At 35.5% G+C, this 21,633-nt stretch overlaps 1 protein-coding gene across 5 annotated transcripts in view; it reads right to left on the bottom strand.

The window, feature by feature from the left end:
• The window catches only part of TRIO (trio Rho guanine nucleotide exchange factor), a 501,384-nt gene that overhangs the window by 419,818 nt on the left and 59,933 nt on the right, over positions 1-21,633 (bottom strand). The window lies entirely within an intron of this gene.

Raw genomic sequence — 21,633 nt, 5'->3', positions numbered from 1 at the left:
CTATAGCTACATGAATGAATGAATGGGCATTTATTAAACATCTACTATGAGCCAGTCACTGGGGAGACAAGTAAGACAAAGGTGCCATCAAGGTTATATTTTAATAGAGATAAGAAAAAAAAAAGGGAGTATGAGCCAGGAAGGAAGACTCAGGGAGGTCAAGGGAGTCACAGGGAAGTTGATTGTCATTCTTTTTCCAAAACCATTTGTGTATGACTTGATTTGATTAACTGTGTTAAGACCAAGAGAGAGAAGGGTGCTTCCTTGTGCAAGGGTAGGGTAAATATTAAGAAGCCATAGGTGAATGGGGATACAAAAGCATAGTTTGGAACTGGCTAGACATAATGAATTAGGTGAGTTTGCTCTTGTTCACCAATCAAGGCGTCTCAGCCCCAGAGTAACATTCTAACGACCAATGAATTAACATCAGAGAAGGGGGGCGGGTAGAGCACTCACCCAGAGGTCTAGAGGGAAGACAAGGCAGACAGCCAGATGTCTGGGAATAGATGAATGGGTGGGATGGTCTGATCCTGCAAACAGGAGTCTGCTTTCCTTACTTAAGCAGCCACATAGTACAGTAGATAAAACATTGAATCTCCATTCAGGAAGACCTGAATTCAAATCCTGTCTCTGACATTTACCTGTGGCCCTTAATTTCTTTTAGCCTCAGTTTCCTCATCTGAAAAATGGGTCATTAACAGTATGTACCTTCACAGGGTTGTTGTGAGACCCAAATGGGATAACATATGTAAAATGTTTTGCAAACCTTATAGCACTTTTTCTCCAACACACTCATTCACTACAATTACTCCTGCTACTACCACTGCCATCCTTACCAGTGGGGAAACTATATGCATAGTACTAAAACCCACTCTCAGACTTATACAAGTCAGCTTTGGAAAGAGGTACCTACCTCCCCATCCTACAACAAACTGATAAGATTATATACAGTTTAAATAAATGTAAGACAAGTTACTCAGATTAAAATAAAGTTATTATCATACTTCAATGTGGCCCAGTTTGTGAAACACCTTGTCCACTGTGATCATGCCATGGGATAGGGTGCTTTCCTCTAGGTCTCCTGATAGTATGTGAAAACCAAGGGGCACAAAGATGCCCATCTGTTATCTCTTGCTTTCATTACATGAAGGGTTTCAAAAATCTCATGATCTGATAGGCAGCCAGATCAAATGTGCACAAAAGCACCAACTTTAAGTACTGATGAGTCACATCAGGAATATAATAGTCACAAGCATTACTTGTATATTTTCAGTTTGGAATGTTTTCTATTACAACCAAAAAGAAAACACATGTGCTACACAATAAATAAAGTGCCAAGTACCCTGGCTCTTGGGGGCAGATTCTTCTGACACATGCAAACCTAAGAAGCTAGGGGCTTTGAAGAATACCAAATACACACACACACACACACACACACACACACACACACACACACACACACGACAAAAGAACTTGGCCTTTAGATCACCTAAAAAATTTTGAATTATCAGTTGAATGTGTGCCTACGAGTCTTGGCAAATTATAGAGAACATGTGTGTTTATGAGTATTTGTATGTGTACTTAGAGCCTTATAACTAGGCTTTATATGTACCAAAAAAAAAAAGGTAGAGTCTCTATACAACCTGTACTTTAAGTAAGGAAACTTAAAATGGTAACATTAAAAAGTCTCATTTATTTAGCTTGTGGTACATATAAAAATTAATGCCTGTAACTCACTTAATGGCTCAAAAGGAAATGATTTTCCCCCCTCCTAAGCAAGTTGATAAATCTTCATCCTAGAGAAAGTCTACTAAGTTGGATAGCACAAAATTACTAGGCTTCTGTTCTTTCACCCTAACTGTATGTTTCTGTAATTATAGAATAATAGTGTAATTATAGGATGAGTAATAAGTAGTACACTGATCAGAGATTTCAGGACAGTCTAAGAAGCAAATTTAGCTCATCGGCATTAGTTGTTTGGAATGGTTGATCACCAGCCACAACTAAATGGACTTAGAAATATACTTTGTGTGAGTTTTCACAGTTTTAGCGTGCACCAATTCCAGATCAGTGGCATATCCTACCTACAGCTTAAGCCCCTATTTTATAATAATGCTCCAATAGAGTGCTACCACCAAGACAAATAGGAACATTAGTATTTCCTGGAAATAACGCCCTTGATTTTCAAGACACGGTAACCTTTTCAGGTCAGTATACTAGGATTTTTAAATTATGAACAACACCATCAACAAACACAAATATTCCAACATACAAAGCACAAAAAGAGGATTGTATATGATCCATGAATTTCTGTCACATAGCATTTACTACTTCCCTCACTGAACTCTATGTTAACTATATTAGATTTTACATATACTTTTGTGTATATAAGCACTTTTATGTGAGAGTTCTTAAATCAGTAAATTTTTACGTAAACCTTAATGAAGAATTGAAGTTCAATCACCCTAATGTTACCGGAATGATACAATTCAAATCAGTTCCTAACACCAAATTAGGAACTACTCCCACAACACCCTTAGGACCCAGTGAATTGGGTCCTAATCCAGTTAACAAATTCACTACATGAGAAAATGATTTCCTTTCTTTCTTTCTTTCTTTTTTTTGAGTGAAGGACATGAGAAGAATGGTTTAGAAACATCTCCACTCTGGCACAGAGATAAGGAGGAACCAATTTTTGTATATCTTTTTTAGTTTGTAAAGCAGAAAATTCTTGAGTATCTTAGGTGCTAGGGTTTCTCAGTCTCAATTTCTGCCAAGATAACAAAGGCTCCCTTGCAAATTCACACAAATGATAACATTTATTAAGTTGTAGTCCCCTACTAATGTAGTATAAAAGTGTAGCTGGGTTCTAGAAGGCTGCGGCTGCAGAGAGCAAACTCAGGCAGGTCACGTCAAGAAAGAGAGGCCTCAAGTGAATCTGCCATTGGACTATACAACTGTTACATGAAGTAGAGCCTAATTAAGACTTCACCAGAAAACTGGCCACAAATAGTGTTTTTTTGCCATGGCAATTCATTAACAACAACAACAACAACAACAAGAATAGCATTTTCAGTTTTATAAAGCACTTTATAAATATTACCTCATTTGATCCTCACAACAATTCTATGAGGTGGTTACTATTATTATCCCAATTTTATGTACAAGGAAACTGAGGCAGAAAGCAGTCAAGTGAACTGCCTAAGGTCATACAACCAGTGAGTATCTGAGGCTGGGTTTGAATTCATGTCTTCCTGACTTCATGTCCAGCATGTAACCTACTTCACCACCTCATGAGCCAAAGAAATATTGCTCTCTGATTCAATGATGTAAGATTATTGGGAGTATCAAGCAAGTTGCAATAAAAAAAATACAAATAGATTCGATGACCTCTTCATAAGTACTACATTAAATCACTTCCTCTTACTTTAAATATATTTATTAGAAGCTTAATTCTGTTATATAATGTTTATGTTGCACATCATGCCTAGTTATCACCTCTACTTAAAGTTTGAGAGATAGATTTTAGATAGATTTTTAATTATAATAAAAAATTATTTTATATTTTCCTCTAATGTATACCTTTTTAAGTCATTAAGTTTCTTATATTCTTAATATGCCCAGTTTCTCCCATTTGGCCTGTATTCCTCCAATCTGCAATGATTTCTTTTAAAATGTTTGATAGAAATAAAGAGAATTTGCTGTAGAACATCAGTGAAGTTTCTACATAAACTGCTAATGTGTGATTAACACCTTCTCAGAAAAATGAATTCACCTTCGAACACCCCATAGTCAAGAACCTCTAAAGAAGGAAATAATAAATGCATTTAGGCATTAATGATATTTCTTGGGTTGATGCCCATGTTAACACTAAACAAAGAACTATCACAATATTACCCTTTGAGAAATCTGTTAATGACCCAAAAAGAGCAGGGTCCATAATAAACATCTTATTTACAATAAACTTTATTACAGTCTCTATTAAATCATGACAAGCAATACATAAATTTATCAATTTACCTTCTAATAACCAGAATTATTTAGAACTCATAGTGTAGACACCAAATTCCATACAAGGAGGAGGGGATGGAGTTAAAGCTAAAGGGAAGGACTCCCACCCTTCCAAGTCAGTAAATCATGGCAGTCCCTCAGGGCAAGTTCAGTGTGGCTCACTTAAACTCGGTGAGCTTTCAGGTAACTGGACTAGGCAGTTTGCTAGACCTGACAATTCCACTTTGGGCTCTCCATTGGTGACCAATACTTCCACTGGCATTTCCCAAGTTTTCCCTTCCAACTTTTGAAGCTTTGGCATATCTATTTTACACTTCTGTCAATGACCTACCTCCTTGTTTTAACACTGATTCTAGATAATACTCAGTGGACTTTAGTTACTAATACCTTAAAGGGGTGACATTTTGCCTCCTTCCTAAATATTTCTCCTTTACTATACTTTGTAAGGGCCCATTTTGACCAGCACTGCTATATTGTAATAAGCAGTTTTTTTTGTTTGTTTTTTGTTTTGCTTTATTTTGTTTTGTTGTGTTGTGTCGCGTTTTACAAATACCTGGATGCAGCTGGCAAATGCTAGACTAAGTAGCCAAGTGAAGTTACGGAGAAAGGGAAATCAGTGGCTATAGCACCAGCTCTTCGGCATTGCATTAAACTGTGCTTCCTGACTCCCACAAAGTCATTCACAGACAATACCAAGGAGATGGATTGGCTTAACAGCATAGGTGTAGCTGTGTTTAAAACTATAGCCACTGAGCTTTATTTCTGTGGTCAGGCCAAGATACTTCCTCACCAGGAACTGGATCATTTCCTTCCTTCATGTGGCCAGCTCCCTGAAAATTAACTGTGAGCATTCCATTGAGAAGATGCAAAGAACTTTTGAAGACTCCATAGGATGAGGCCATTTATCCTACGGGGCCTCCAGTCAAGGATTGTGGAACTCTTTTAGACGCTAGACCTAGATCATAACTTCACATAATATGAAGCTGCCCTTATCTACTCATTCATGAGGGCACACAGGATCCAGTCATAAATTGGGCCAAATAAAATTTTTTACTACTCCCTTCTTCAAAGGTTAGTCCACCAAAAAATAAGAAAAAATCCTTCTAATGTAGTAAATCCTAATTACAATCATGAAGGAGGAAAAATGAATGAGAATCAACAGAATCCTGAAAACTTAAGGAGAAGAGAATGAAAAATATCATATCTTATTGTTTAATTAAAATGTAAAAGAAAGTTATAAAACAACTTCAATCGGTTATATTGGTGGTCGGTGTTAAATCTATCACTTCTTTTAGAACTGACAATCCCAGAAGAAGTTCTCTGTCCAAGCATGCATTAGTTTGGAGACACTAGGTAACTTGAGAGAGGCACTAGTCTTAACAAATATGAAGTGATCCTGCCTTAACCCTAGCCTACCCTGCTAAATGTGCAGAGTTAATGTACTGCTCCTGTGTTTGATGTAACTCTTTAATACCACAAATGCACATGGGAAAATGTTAAAAAAAAATCCACTGATGCTACAATTCAAATTCCTGTATGTTTCCAATGATAGAGTCTGGTAGTTGGGACTGAATAAATCACATATTGTCTGAAGTAATGGAAGGTTTGTTTTGGAGCCTGAGTACTTCCAGCAGCTTGTTCTCCCTTTTGAGCTCAAAGCTAGGCTTTCTAGGCTACCTATACAAAAGTTTGCCCAAGTATTCTGCCCATTAAAAGCTGAGACCTTAGCTCCACCTCTAAGTTTCAACTGTGCCAAACATGATCCATGGGGACACCAACATTTTCAGGTCAATTGTATTCTTTAACCAGTCCTGAAATACAAACTCTGTCATAAAGGACTGCAGATTTTTCTTAAAGAGAAGGATGGTAGACTAAATCTCAGTTTCCTCAAATGTAAAACGAGGGCATTGTCCTCTAAAATCCCTTTTACTTCTAGCTCACAAGCCTTAGAGCTAGAAAGGCCCTTTGAAGCCTCTGAATCCAACTTCTTTGTTTTATGGATAAAATAAACTGAGGCACAGAAATGTTAAGTGACTTGCCCAGAGTCACAGCTAAGGATTTGAGGCAGCATTCAAACTCAAGTTTTTCTGACTCCAAGTTCAAAGCTCTAGAGCTCTAATCCTATGACCTTCCAGAGGACTAATGGCCACTAAATGTAATTAGACTTAAATCCCCCTCCATTCCAACCCTGGACCAATGGTTACTGTAGTCATTAAAGTGGATTTTTAGGAGACTGATTACCAAAATCCACAATTGCAAAGAGGATGAGTGAAGATAGCCTTTCAGAAAAGGTTACAAAAGTTTGAATACTCTTTAGACTTTGCAATTCACTTTACAGAGACTTCAGCCTGACATCAGCTGACACATATGCTCAACTAGAGCATCCCTTATCTGGGTAACACCTTAAACTAGTTAGATGATTCAGGAAGGCACGTGCAATTAGTCAGAGCAGCATTAGCTAATCTCTGGGAATATTACCTATAAACCAAACATGAATGATGCCTATCTAAAAGAAGCAGTTAAAATTCCTATGGTTCACAGTAGGAAAACAGGTTTTCATGAAGCCCCAGGAGGTGGGCAAGGTCTTCTTGTTTGAGTAGTGGTAGGGATTACTACCAGAGGTTTACTATGGGCTTTTCCTCTCTGAATGCAAACTCCTGAAGTCCCTCGCCAGGGTTCAGGATCTGAACTGGCATTTTGAGGCCTACCCAGACCTATTCCACTCACTCCTTTATAAAAGAAGCAGACACATCCAATATAGCTATCAAGATAATCCTATCTCCCCAAGGGCCACAATCCAATATGCTTTGTCCCATGTCAACTACTTTCAGTTAGTTTTTATCAAAAGAATACCACTACAATATCTTAGATAGGGTTTTTTGGGTCATGAACTGCTTTGGCAGTCTGGTGAAGCTTATATACCCCTTATCAGAAAAAAAAAATGGTTTTAAATGCATAAAATAAAACACATAGGATTACACAGTAAAATAATTCTATCAAAATAAAGCTGTAATTTTTTTTCTATCCAAGTTCACAAACACCCTGACATATATCTATGAATCCATTGGGCAGGGTCTGTGGACCCCATGTTAATAACCCCTGATCTAGGGGGGAAAGCTCCTAAAAATAAGGATAGCCTTGGAAGCCTGGCATCTTCAACTTGAGAGATGATGACGAGCATGATGACTCTGATGATATTGACAGCATTTAGGCTTTTGCAAATTGAGAGACAATAACCTATCATTCTAAGGTCTTACTACCCAAAACTGAAGCATTTGTATATTGCCCAAAAGCTAAGTCAACAGGCATGTCCACTGTGTCATGGTCTTTTTGCCTGGTCTGACTTTCACATACACCACCTGTGGGGGCAAGACGACTTTTACTCAGGTATATATTCCTGAAAAAGCCCAAATTTGGAACTTTGTGAGAGAGCTAACCCTCTAGCCAATTTTTAAGCCTGAAAACTTTTTCGTCACCACAGCAGCAAGTTGATATAGTTGCTCAAAACTATTTCATCATCAACAGGGAAATTCTTGACTGCAACCACAAGAAACCAAATCAAGCACTGGACATACAAGGTATACATTCTCTCCATGGAAAAGCAAATTAGATGAGCTGAATCTCTGCCACAATGGACCAAAAATAGAAAATCAGGGAGTATGGAAGACTACCCAGGAGCTAGGATTTCTAGTGACTGTGTATCTGGCACAGAATGATAGGTAACCCACTATATTCTATAATGAGGCTAGGAAGCCCATCAGGAAACCCTCAGGCTCCTCTAACTAGCTGCTATACCCAATGAGCACTGGAGGATTTTTTTTTGACTCACCTCCCCCTGTTCAAATCAAAACTGCATTACGATGGCAGCAGACACTCTCAAAAAATGGTTCTTCCAGGACAAGAAGGCCTCCTACTATGTGTTTATTTGGGAAATTTTGTACCTTTAGAGGTTACCTCACTTGACATCATTTCATATTGCTATTCCCGGTTTTCTACCCATTTCTGGGGTATACTTTATGACACACTAATTTCAAATAATCCTAATCTAATGAATGACTGGAAATGGATGAAAGGACTTTAGGTTTTGTTACATCTCCCACCAGCAGTAAAATTGGCTGCCTCTGCTGCCCACTGTACAGTTTTATCTCATTTAAACATCAGTCTGATATAGTCATCTTCGTCTTCAAGCAAGGACTTGTGGAATATACCATAGAGGAAATTAGTTTTCAAAAAAATGAGTAAATAGTCCCCTAGGCCCCTTCTTACTGTAATTCTGTGGTTCAAAATATACTCCCCCAAAAGAAAAATGTGTTCCACTTTCATCACTTAATTCTTCATGCTCATTCCCTAAACCCACTACACAACTGAGCAGCATCTAGAGGAACTGGAAGCTATACAAGCCATCCTACAAGCCACACTGGATATGGCCAAAGCTACCTTTAAAAAGGTGACCCACCACCTAGGAAACCCTCATGGATGACAGACGTGGTTGTTGCTTAGGCAGCTTCAACTGGACTTGTCCTTCTGCAGAAGTTAGAGTACTGGGCCACTGAGACTTTTCCCCAATAGTCTTAGGTCTGGTAACTTTGGACTGGAACTCCAAGATTAATTCAAAACCACAACCATCAGAACCATCATCCCTGTTGCCTTTAGTGGAAAAGGAAAGGGATAACTATTACTCAAGCACCTACCAAGGTGCCAGGCATTGTGCTAAGCACTTTACAAATGTTATGTCATTTGAAATTCAAAATACTGTGAGGTAGGTGCTATTATTATACCCATTTTACAACTGTGTTAGAGAGCAAATGGAGGCAGATAGAAAGAAGTTAAGTGAATGGAGGTCATGTTGAACTCAGGTCTCCTAATCTAGGCCCAGCACACAGTCCAACAATCAAATAGATGGTCAATAAATAAATATGCTCTAGGGCATCTTAGATACCAGATAAAGACACAGGATTACCTACTCTCTTGATAATTGGGACAGATAAGGGTCAAAATTCAAACCTAGAAAGACTGCCTGGAACCTCAACACCTTAACCTAGTTCCTACACACAAGATAGAAGAGGCTGACTCTAGGTAAGAGATCATTGTCAGAGAACCAAGAATCAACATAGCAAAGACAAAGATGAAGCCCAATGAACCTGAAGCCCCGAAACAAACTGCAGCAAGTCCAAGGTCTTGGTCTTTGTGTATAAACTAGGTGAAGTCAGTTGGTACTGGAGCATTGTGACCCTGACCCACAGTCTTACTCTGTGCTTCTCCATCTAGGACTAATTGTTCCAGTGGTTTTAATCACTGTTATCCTCCCCTACACTTTTTCTGTCTTCCCCCACCTCAGATAGTTACATCTAAGACTTTAAGAGTATCATTCTCAAGGGCAGCTAGGTGGTACAGTGGGTAGAGCACCCACTCCTGAAGTCAGGACAACCTGAGTTCAAATCCGGCTTCAGATCAAACACTTGACACTTACTTAGCTGTGTGACCCTGGGCAAAGTCACTTAACCCCAAGCGCCTATAAAAAAAAAAAGGCAAAAAAAAAAAGAGTATCATTCTCATAAACATTTTTTGAATGATCTCCTTTTTGCTGTGGTTTTAAAAAACTGATTCTGGGTTGCCCTCTGTGAACTTTAAGTTGCTGAATAACCCCAGGTTGTGACAGAAACAGCCCAGCCATATACTCCCCTTCCCCCATGCCAATCCCGCTAGGGGACCCTAGAAGATGATAAAAGACATGCTGATGAAAATAAGCTAATCCATTTCAACTCCTTATGAATCATATTGTGACCAAAATAAAAAATCTTGTTTTAGTTAGTATTTCAGTCTGCATTTAATTCAATTCAATAAGGACTTGAGCGGCATACGTACTTGAAAGAGCCATTGTTTTCCAAACTAACAAGGAAAACTACCAAAAAAAAAAAAGAGAGACAGATTATTAACTGAAGATTTCCCCACTGAATAACATACTCTAAGTTTTCAGATTCCTAGAAAAATTAATAAAATGGTAAGTTATGTGAACCATTCACAGCTACCTTTGTTCACTGGGCAATTGCCTTTCTAAAGTGATTTTGTACAGCAAGAGAAACCCTCTAAAATCTGTGACTGGCTTTGGTATCAAGAGTTTTATCCGATAGATTCTGTATGTTTTATGAAAATATTAAGTAAATAATTTGCTACTATACCTATTTCCAAACTTAAGGTAGTTATAAGTTTTCCTCCCATATAATTTTTACACCTGTCTTTTGGTGATAATTTTTTTTTCATTTTTTATGTTAACATTTGAAAGTATTTAATATTTAATTAGAAGTTATAGCTACTATAACTATATTTTCTAAATCCCAGATTAGAAGATATGGTCTAGCTTTTGCAAAGTTATATTGAAAGTACAACTTTCTTTCTTGAAATTAGAAATCTCCTCCAAAATGTGGGACACTTGATTGTCATACTTAAATCACTTATTTCCAAAAATGATTTGAGGTGGCAAATTTAGTGAATATATTAATATTAATGAAGTCCTTCTCCCTGATCCTCTTTACATCTCTTCCACTTTCTCATATTAAAAACTCACTTCATTTCAAGGCTTTTTGTTTTTGACATTTTCTTCACTTTGCTCTTCCCTTGAGGGATCCATATTTTTTTCAATTCAATATTCAAATATACTAATTTAAACATATTAATATATTTGATTAAAGGTGTAAATGAATTTGTATTTTAAGATATAAAGAATATATTAATTGGTATTCAATTGTAAAATCAAAGGATCATAGATTTAGAGCTCAATCCAAATATATTAATTTGGCAATACTTAGCAGAAAAAGGGTAGCATGCCTTGAAAAACTTTAAAAGTAAAAGATGTTACTTTTCTTACAAAGTTAATATTTCACCATGAATTCCACAATAAAGATTTTGATATGGGTATATAAAGTAAGTGTAGCTGCATATAGAAGTTTCTGGGCACATAAGGAGGTTATACTTGATGGCCTCCAAGGTCTCTTCCAACTCTAAAAATTAGTATCTTATAAAACACATAGAGTTAATTTTATGTATATATACATACATGTGTGTGTGTGTGTGTGTGTGTGTGACAGAGACAGAGAGAAAGAGAGAAAAAGTGAAGTAAGTAATTTAAGGAAAAAAGACAAATGTTTAGCAGTATGGCTCGGTGATACAAACTGTATATTCATGGCCCAAGACATGAAATAAAACATGAAATGAATTCATTATAGTTGATGATAAATTTTAATATAAGTAGTATATTAGACATTTGATATATTTTCTCCCATTTGCATTCCCTTTCTAAATAAAACTTTTTCTGCGTCTCTTGTTGAAATATACAACTATCTGTACATGCCTACAATTCCATAACTACTGCAAAAGCACTTTGTAAAGTGTAAAGTTTTAAATACATGTAAGCTAGCACTACAAAGCATTTAAAAATCATTGCAGTAATTTCAGAATAAGAAATAACTGGATTACATTTTTTCCTAATGGAAGTATATTTTAATCAAAAAAGTAAATTTCACTGTATGCATAACAATAAAGAGTAGTAATAATTTCTAAAATCCAGCAAACTCCATGAGGACAAAAATTGTACTTTGTTATTATAACTTGCTTAGCCTGACTAGCACAGTGCTTCACACATAGTAAGAATGTAATAAATGTTGTGGAATTTGTTAAAGTCAAGGAAAATAATGTTTTAGCTCCATCTGCCCAATCTGAATGAGCATTTTTTAAAAAGTTATTTGTTTTTTGTAATACAGGCATACTTATTTGACTTATCACCAGGCAGTACCCTCTACCATCAATCTAAAAAAAATTCAAAACTTCCCGAGTAAACTATAGGTAAAGAATAGATCCATGTATATTTTCCTTAATTGCTTCAGGTATAACCACATTTCCTTTTCCAAAGCAAATTATACCCTCTGAAGTAAGCATAATCACTTAACATTCATCAGAGAGACAGAAACAATTACTAGGGAAAAGTCAGAATTAACTATAGCTTGAAGGACTGTCTAAATTCAGACTTTTGCATAAGTGATTTATACTTAATATGCTTAAAGAAATACTTCATCTTAAATATAAAACAATATGAACAATTAATCTAACCATTGGCCTAACCTTTAACTTACTTTAAAAAAAAAATCTGGTCTCCACCTCCATGTTCCCACAATTATTTTACAGTCTCATTTATCATACAAATATTGTATAAATTTTTTATTTCTGCTGTCATCTTGTGTGCCTCTAAGAAATTGTGGGAAGCATTTTTCTTCTGCTCTGTCACTTACTTACTGTATGACTCTGGGCTATTAGCTTTTCTCAATCTAATTTTCATTAAGTCCAAAAGAAAGGGCTTGTATTTTGGTGACCTCTCAATTCTCTTCCAGCTCTAAATCTATGATCCTCTGATCTTGTAATTGAATGCCAATTAATATTTTCCTCATCATCTTAAAATATGAATTTGTTTATATCCTAATACTTGTGTGACTGGTTTCCAATACTATCACTTCTGAACAAAATTAAAATATTTCCCCAACTTCTATCTGCATAATATTTTAAGGCTTTTTGATATACCTTTTCCCATTGTGCAAACATGCAAAAATATTCTTTATTTTTCTTTTAAAGTATCTCTAGGTCATGATTTGCTGCTGTAGTTTTTCTGTAGTAAATAAAAATTTGTTGGTAAGTTTTATATATACAATAGGTAAAGACCAAATGCTAGTTAATATATATAAAAGAAAACAACCATAAGTATATATAAATTGTCCTCAAATTATACTTTTGGCTAAAAAGCTAAAGTTTCCTTAGCTTACAGATTTTGCCTAGATTACAAAGCATTTGTGGCCATTAATAAATGAAACTATAGCTGCGATTCCCAAGTATGTTTGAATTTCAAGAAGATTTACATTTCACAATTGAGAACTATTCGGTCAATTCTTAGAAATTGAATTTCTAGTAATAAAGAGACTTAATATTAGCAGAAACAGACTAACATTTAACCTTTAGGAACTGTCTACAAAGAAAAGAACAAGGTATTATTTTGTTATTTTTTTTTCTGCTGAAGTGAGCATTTGCTAGAAGAGGCTGATTTCCTGTTATATGCTATACCAAAATAGTCTGCTTCTTAAACTAATTAACTAAGGAACTATTAATTTTCTTCTTTTTTTTTTGAGGGGGTGGGTAGGTAAGTGACTTGCCCAGAGTTATACAGCTAGTGAGTGTTATGTGTCTGAGGCTGGATTTGAACTCAGGTCCTCCTGACTCCTGGGCCCATGGTCTATCTACTGTGCCATCTAGCTGCCCCTATTAACCTTCTAAGGCATATTAGGATCTAATTTGTTTATTCTTTCTTTTCCAGTTCTCCTTGAGCTTAAGAATTGTTTCATTTTTTGTATTTATATCCCCAGGGCCTACCTAGCACAGTACATACAGTCTTTGTTATTGTTGTTGCTGTTGGGTCATTTCAGTTGGGTTTGACTCTTCTTGACGCCATTTAGGGTTTTCTTGGCAAAAATACTAGAGAGGCTTGCCATTTCCTAGTCTAGATAATTTTACAGATGAGGAAACTGAGGCAGAGTTAAATGACTTACCCAGGGTCACACTGTGAGTGTCTGAGGCCAGGTTTGAACTCAGGAAGATGAGTCTTCCTGACTTCTGGCTTGGCACTGATATTGTTTTTTGCCTGATACCAGTATTTTTTAATAATCTTTGAATGTAAACCACCTCCAAATATTTATTTGTTAGATAAACTATTTAGAGATCAATGGAGATAAGTGGGCAACAACAACAAAATGATATTCTTAAGGAGTTTTAGTAATCCAAAAACATAGTTGAGAATTCTTTGTTTCCTCATTTACATAAATACCTAGCATTCTGAACCTCCCAAAGGAATTTCAGAAAATATAAAGGACTAAGCTATTTTCTAATTATCTTAGTGATTATAAAATACAGAGCTGCACTTAAATATAAAAATATATAATTTATAAACAAAATTTAGTTACAGGCAAAATTTAAAATAAAACCTAAAGTTGGAGTATAATTTGATACAAAAACAGTTTACTAGGTACTCATCATTTCAAAGATTCTATAGAATATATAAAGGTAACTATTTATGCCTACTCTCAGAAAAGGGAGCCCCTTAAAAGAAATAAAACACACCTGCACACGACAAACACCTTTTCTATAACAAAAGTAACAAAAGAAAATTGAATATGAATGTAAGAGAAAGAAAAAAAAAGGGTGGAGGCAATCCCAAAAGAGTAAGACATTTACACCTTTCAAAAGATCTTATTTTTCCAATGTGTTACTGTCAAGACATTGTGGGGAAAGCTAATGAGCTGACTATGCAAGGATTAATATCTAAAATAGGGTCAGAATAGAAAAAAGAAAACATTACCAGGTGCAGAAAGGCACTTAATTATCCCTAGGCACTCTGTGTTGGCGATCTATCTCTCCAGCCCTATCCAGTATTCTACCTAGAGAGCCAGAATTGTGAGGTCTACTGGCTACAAAACAGAGCATCCTATAATCTTGATTTTGGATTGGCAGCCCGACTCAGACTTTCTGTATTCCTGGCCAAAATTTTTTTATGTTAAATTTCTTCTCCCCAGATTTTGATCACTGTAATTCTGACCACAACCTGGTAATCTCACCAAAACCCTAATTAATGCCACCAAAGTGACCAAAAAAAGGAACCCAGACTTCATTTACCCTAAATTTGAGAAACTTCCGGATAAAAACAATTTTAGTAGAATTTCCGCTATTTTTATCACATATGTTATGAATTTAATTGGTCTGAATTTAGCCTGTGATTTTGATTATAGTCATCAGAAAATAGCATAAACTATGTGTATGTGAAAAGATGCAAAGGACTTTCGGAGAAGAAAGCAAAACAAAACACCGTCAACAACCTAAAAACAAAGGTAGGTGTCCATCAAGTGGGGGACAGCTGAACAAAGTGTTATAATGGAATGTTACTGCACTGTAATTTGAGAAATTCAGAAAATATGGGAAGACTTAAATGAACTAGTGCTGAGTAAAGAAAGCAGAATCAGAGCATTATATTCCACTGCTACAATAATATAAAAGCAAATAACGTTTAAAAAGCAGCAGCACTAAGGTTAGATGCAAGGACTAATCTTAGCCTCAAAGAACAGGTAGGTGGTAAACATATTTCCCTTCTTTTAGAAGTAAGGATTGGTGCAGAGGGAGTGACAGCTATGAATGTAAGTCACTTAACCCAGTTGGCCTCAGTTTCCTCATCTGTAAAATGAGCTGAAGAAGGAAATGGCAAACCACTCTAGTATCTTTGCTAAGAAAACCTCAAATGGGGTCATAAGGGTCAGACATGACTGAACAACAACAAAATCATTATTATGCAAATAATTTAAATTGCCAAACCCACTATAAAAATGTTGAAGACACTCAAACATATGGTAAATGCAGTGCAATGGTGATAAGTCATTTATGCACATCCTTGATCATCAGTTACTATTTACTTTTTAGAAGAACTATTAGTATGGTAGTCATAATTAATAAAGTAGTCACTATAACAAAATATATTACTTTTAAAAGGTTATCATAGATCAACTGGGCCAAGATAACTTTTTATGCAAATCAAACCAGTATTATTATATCTTTGCCTTCATCCATCTTTTCACAAACATAACAGCCAGGCACATTACTTTGATTGAAGTACAGCTAAATATAATGTAGACAGTCAAGACTCCAAGGAATTCCACTGAGGTGACAAAGAAACCCTATTTGACAGGTGAAAGTAACAAAAGCTGCTCTACTCTTCCTAATTTCAAAAAATCAAACATAAAAGAAAGTGGAAAGGTTAGATCATGGAACAAGCAAACTATACATATGTATAAACCTCAAGAGAAGAGTGTTAGATACACAGCACATGGAAAGAACTACAAAGATCTATTTCGTGATGTAAACCTCTGAGTTTTTTGTGTGAATACAAACTGATTAAGTTACTACAGAAAGCTCACTATGTTATCTGGTAAGGGGGGAGACACAGGTTTCAAATGAAAAAGCTTACAAGTAAACTTGGCCTGAGGGAATTCCAAGCAAAGAAGTAGACCTGTCTGTCATTCACTCCCTTTTGAGGAGGAATAGAATAAAAAAGAAACTTTTTTTCTTTTAAGATAAGGGTGCAGGGCCTCTGCAGAAAGATCACAGGTTACTCAAACCACTGCCCCAGGCATCTGAGTCAATCTTCAAATGAATGAATAAGGGGTTGGCAGAGAGAGTGGAGCAAGGATATATTTATACTGATGTTACATTTGCCAGAACCATTTAACAAGCAGGTATTGAATTAGTATAGTACCTCGACAGATAAAAGAGAATGTCTATCTGAGGGAGAGGCCATGAACATAAAGACTTGACACACTGCCAATCCATTTCTTACTTCTGACTTGATTCACTTTTTCCATGGGAATGTTTAGCCAAATTTGCCATTTAGTCATATAACATAAATGACTCTTTTGAAGATGGTATTTCTAATCCACTCAGATGACTATCTGCTAGCAGCTCTTGCCTGTTCTCCTTGTTAACAATGGCAGGAATTTGCCATATGACTAGCCAAGATTAGGGGTGCAGTCTGATCTACAAAAGTGTTTCCCCTCTATTAATGGCTAATTAGGAAAGTGAAGATCAAAGGCATAACCTTGTGAAATTAGCACCTCACCTCAACAAACCATTAAAGATTGATCAAAAAACAAACTCATAAATGAAAAAAATTATTCAATCAGATTTGATCCAATAATCTAAAGATGTTGAAGGCATCTGTGTCATAAGGCCCTCTCTGCTACCACCTGAGGTAATAAGTTTTTAAACCACGAGTAGGTCTAAATATATGAAATCCATCCCTAAAGAACATGAAGATGCATTGCAGTTATACCAAACTTATTCACTATAGCTTAATTATTCTACACAATTTTGTATTTTGTCCAATCTAATGCTATAATAAGGACAAGACAGCTTCAGTGGTAAAAAGAATCTTTACAATATCACACTGGTAATAAGTTTATATTATTCCAATCTAAATAGGGTCATAAATTTAGCTGTGAGGGCAGCTCACTGGCATCTACTAAAGGAGATAGACCATAAGATCCACGCATAATAATCAAAAGAAAAAATACAAAAGGCTTTATAATGTGTAAAATTATTATTTTTGGTTTTTTTATTTTCTTAGGTTGTTTTTCCCAAATACCATGAGTTTAAAAGATAGGATAGATAGGAATATATGGAATCTGGAAGTAATGTAAATATATAACTCTCAAACTAATAAAACTCCAGATATTTCTATCCCCTTTGAAGAAAAACTGCAGTTAAATATATCATTAGTAATAAAAACTCAAAGTCAATTTAGTGCCATCCCTGGGAAAACATGTTAACTTTTGTATTTTGTATAGCCAGTGCTCATAGCACAGTGCCTGACACATAGTAGACACATTATAGATATGTGTCTGTGTGTATATAAAATATTATATATACTACAGATGTATAGCTAAGTGACTCTAGGCAAATAGCACCCTCTAACCTCTAAGTGCCTCAGATAAGTCTCTACAACTGTGAACTGCAGAGCAGATACCAATCTTCATTATAAGCAGTGCCTCAACAAAAGTTCCCTATATTAATGAAATCACAGGCCCAGTACTTACGTATATACATATATATATATATATATACACACACACACACACACACACACACAAATATATAATGCATAATATTCAAAATAATGTTACTTAAAAGAAACATCCTTTATTCATATCGCCATGACCAACTACCCTTCTAAGAGAGACACCATATGTGCAATGAATCTGTGAATAAAATGGATATGAACAAAATGGAGGTAAAGATAATACCAATTCTCCTCCCCATATTTCTGTTCTCCCTTCACCTATAATTGACTACATCCATTTTTTTCTGCTCTGTGCAAAACTTAATTCTCAATGTTAACTGTTTTTGTTGCATAAAGTTTGCACTATCCCCTTTAACAATGAATTTATTTGTCTTTCAAAGATGGGGGGAAATCCCCATATACAATTTACAGTACTTTTGAATTGATCAACTTACTGTATTTACCACTGAAATTAGAAATGTAAGAATGCCAGAACAAGGGACATTTTTTTAGTACAACGCCATAACATTAAGTGCCCTTTTATCACTTTAGAATGCTCTTGCCAAAATAAGCTTTTCTTCTCACCACTTTCCCATGCTGACACACCTAAATACTACAAAGTATTAATGTTGAAAACTGGTCTGATCTGTCCAAATATTGCTTCATATTAATGTACAAAGTTTAAATAAACATGGGTGTAAACACAATGAACATTTAGTACAATCAATCTGCACACTGTAATATGAGAAGCATTTCAATCACTGAAAACTGGCTATTGACCTACTGAGCCAATAAGATGCTGTATTTTTAGAAACGAATGAAAGCGAGGCTCAAGTGTCTATGTCTGGCCGATTCTGAGTTAGCAATCATCACTCACTCATACTCAATACAAATGAAGGAATGAACCAGACTATTCAGTTATGGCATAAGTGATAGGCCCTTGCATTTTAATTTTAAACAGATCCTAATTTAGATTATGAGGCTGGAAAGAGTGATAAATAATGGTGAAGAATATTTTTGCCTTTCTTAAGCATCTCCTGGATGATTCATAGCTACAAAACAGGGACCAGGTACTTCAATTTCTAAAAAAGGAGAATGTCCAAGTGTTAGCCGGGTCAGACAAAAGCTCTAAATCTTATTGACCCAGCAAGGAAAGCAAGAGAGAATTTGGTAGTTCTCCAACTCAGTAAAGTGGTTTTTAGAGTCAAATAGCTAGTTTAGAATGTCATACAACTAAAGATTACAATTTATTTCCCAGAATAGAACCATGAAATCTACTGAACATTTAAACAGCACTCAGCAGTGCTAATTGGGTCAACACCTTAAATGTTTGTTGAACATGCCATTCAAACATCCTGATCCCAGCCTGCTTAAAAAATATTATGGAAATATTTACTAGGGTTCAGCTAGGTATCCATCTTTTCCAAGAGTTAATCATGGAGTACAGCACTTTGGCAAATATAACAACAAAATCAAAGCAGTCCCTTCCGATCAGAGGAAGAACAAAGCCAGGAAACAAGTCAGGTTAAGTCAGTTAACAAGCATTTATTTATTAAGTGCCTACTATGTCCCAGACACTGTGCAAAGTGAAACAGAATACTATCCAAAAAAATGTCAAACTTCTTATAATTTTTATATCACCCAAAAACATTCCTTCATCTACTTAAGAATTATTTATTTACATATAAGTTTATATTTCACTTTGAAGAATCACCTTCCTTTTTTCCCCCTACAGTTTGGTTTTTTCCCCAAAAGTGCTTGAAATACAATATGTCAATTACAAGTGTGTCACCAAATCTACCTCTACTGAACCAAATAAGATTACTAAGGTCAAATAATGCTCACCAAGAATTATTGAGACAATGTCTATTAAATATAATCTTACCCTTCCTTAAATAACTGCTATTGTCAATAAACTATTTGTCATGCAATTACAGATATATTTTATACTGGCAAAGTTTTGTAAGAGAGAAGACAATGTGGAGACAAAAAAGGAAGGGGTAAAAGTACTGAAAATATCTTGATTCAGTTTACCCCCACCACCACTTTACAGAACATTACAATTGCAAAGGAGCTTTTCACAAAGTATTAGAGGTAGAAGGGACCTTTAGGGGTGAACTAACCCAACCTCCGCATTTTATAGATGAAGAAGCCAAGACTCATTGAAGAGAGTTGCCTAAGGTCAAACAGGTCTTACTTAGATACAGGAATTGGAATGCAGAAACAGGTCATCTGATTCCTAGGTGAAGTCCAGTCCTTTTCCTACTACACTTTATTAGCTAATCAGTTCTGGAAGTAATTTAAATGATTGGACAATCCTCATTCAAGCTTTTGAAAATTGCTCCATAGTTACTTTAAACCAGTTTTGACAATAGTTTTCAACCTGTCTTCCTACTCTCCCTAAACACATGACTAGCCCCTTGCCTACAAAATTTCCTCTCTTCTGGCTCTCTCAACATTCCCCAGTCTTTATTCTGGGCAAACCTACTTCTCCTACCCAAAAGCTAGGTAGAAGAAGCCAATATCCAAAATTCTTTCCTGCTCCTCAGTCAGAGGAGGAGGCAGGTTTGTATGTTCTTGGGGCATGGCAGGAGGGAGAGGATGAGGAGAGGAGAGAAGAAAGGAAGCAGTATAATAGTGCCTAGATGTCTAGTCTAAACTAAAACATATTTCAAGGCCAAACCATATCTTTGAAAATAAGCAAGCAGTGATTGTTGCTGTGTCTGAAAGGTCGGTGCTGCCTGAATCTCTTCTTCTCAAGTATTTCCCTAATGTTAGCTGACATTTTGTCTTAATGGCCATGTCTTAACTTAACTTGATTTAACTGTCTTAACAAACCGTTTTGACTGAATACGATTTTGTTTTCAAAGTGTTTTTATTTCTTTCTTTCTTAACAGAGTAAAAATTTCATCCATCCTCTTCTATAATAGACTCCAGTTCCTCTGAAATCCAAGAGCACAGGAAATATTGAGGGAGAAAGAGGTAGTTGAAGACATAGCTTTGGAATGTTTTTTAAAAGCCTTAACCAAAGGCCTAAATTTTAGACATTAGCTTTGAGGAAGGCAAGTATAATAAAGTCCTGGTGTTATATACTTGGTTAAAAAAGAAATGAAGAAGTAAACCACAGATCTAAGCAAAGAATAAGCTCTCAGCAAACCAGAAAGATTTTTTACTTAGACTTTAGGAGACTATTCTAATAATGCCCATTACTTATCTAGGCATTTATGCACTTACCTAAAGATTAACTTTTAAGACTGGATAAAAAAATGGAAACCAAAACTCTTAATGGTTGATTCTTCTTGGTATTACATAACAAAAATCTCAAGATTTTTCTCTAAACCTTTGCAGCAAAGAATTTCTTCAAGTCTTAATAATACTCAAAAAGGCATTGGTAAACATTTATAAGATTCATGGCTGCAGATAACACCAGTGACAAGCTGCACCTCTGTTCCAAAATCTAACACAATGAGCAACAAGTTTAAGGCAAATGGTAATACAATGGGCATGTGACTTTTAACAGTAGCTCTTTAGATTGTGGAAGATTTACAATAAGGTTTGGTTGCATTACATAGTTCTTGAAAAGTTTTTTCCCCACAATGAAAAATTACTCTTGGGAGTTTCATTTCATTAACATTTACAGTTAGAAAAAAACTATAGAATTTTTTTTTGTTAATGCACATACATGAAGAGAAAAATAAGTTTTCATCAACATATAGAAAATAAGTAGTTTGGAATACACAGATTATGCATATTTGATACAAGTACTTATATTAATATATTAAAATAAGTTTGTTGTAGTACAAAGGGTAAATTAACTTTAAAAGATTATAATGGAGCATTTTGTTCTATTTAAAAACATCTTAAGTTAGTATCTCTTTACAGTAAAAGTGAAAAATAAAAATAATTGAAATAGCATTCCACATCATGATACATGACTTTTAGTACTCACAAATATATAAAACATGCTTAGAATTCTTGTTTTTAATATTCTC

This window comes from Phascolarctos cinereus, unplaced genomic scaffold, assembly GCF_003287225.1.
Source record: "Phascolarctos cinereus isolate Bilbo 61053 unplaced genomic scaffold, phaCin_HiC Scaffold_4;HRSCAF=312, whole genome shotgun sequence".
Classification (NCBI taxonomy): Eukaryota; Metazoa; Chordata; class Mammalia; order Diprotodontia; family Phascolarctidae; genus Phascolarctos; species Phascolarctos cinereus.
Note: the sequence above shows the minus strand (reverse complement) of the source record. Positions and strands in the feature narration are given on the sequence as shown.